This window comes from Octopus bimaculoides, chromosome 6 (genome assembly GCF_001194135.2).
Source record: "Octopus bimaculoides isolate UCB-OBI-ISO-001 chromosome 6, ASM119413v2, whole genome shotgun sequence".
Lineage (NCBI taxonomy): Eukaryota > Metazoa > Mollusca > Cephalopoda > Octopoda > Octopodidae > Octopus > Octopus bimaculoides.
Genome location: NC_068986.1, coordinates 83,275,560 through 83,276,240, shown reverse-complemented (window position 1 = coordinate 83,276,240; position 681 = coordinate 83,275,560). Strand labels below are relative to the sequence as shown.

General features: G+C 46.3%; 1 protein-coding gene across 2 annotated transcripts in view; it reads right to left on the bottom strand.

The window, feature by feature from the left end:
* LOC106873559 (2-phosphoxylose phosphatase 1-like) overlaps positions 1-681 on the bottom strand; it is a 36,719-nt gene that overhangs the window by 1,957 nt on the left and 34,081 nt on the right. The gene's annotated exons all lie outside the window — the stretch shown is intronic.

Genomic DNA, 681 nt, shown 5'->3' with positions numbered 1-681 from the left:
CGTTGCCAGTACCGCCTGACTGGCTCCTGTAGGATTTTCGAGCGAGATCGTTGCCAGTGCCCCTGGACTGGCTTGTGCGGGTGGCACATAAAAGACACCATTTCGAGCGTGGCCGTTTTCGTGCGGGTGACACGAAAAAGCACCCACTACACTCTCTGAGTGGTTGGCGTTAGGAAGGGCATCCAGCTGTAGAAACTGCCAAATCAGACTGGAGCCTGGTGTTGCCATCCGGTTTCACCAGTCCTCAGTCAAATCGTCCAACCCATGCTAGCATGGAAAGCGGACGTTAAACGATGATGATGATCATCATCATGAAGCTACATCAGTGGCTCAGGACCTGGTGCTTCATGTGAAAGCACTTCTTACATTTGTTTGTATGTATGTTTGTAAAATGAACTCTCCCATCAAAGACATGAGGGTTCAGCTTGTCTATAGTGATCAAATGTATGTGTTATATACTAGCTCACTCCCTCCATCAAAGCAACATTGCCTGAACAGGTACACAGCATACCACATGTCTGGTGTCAAAGTGATTGGAGAGCAATGTAAGAGGAAGTATTTTCTTGAAGAACATAACGCACCACCTGGCCTAGGAATTGTAACCAATCTTGCAATTGTGAGTGCAACACCCTAACCACTATGCCATGCGTTCTCATTATATCATATACATATGTATGTATA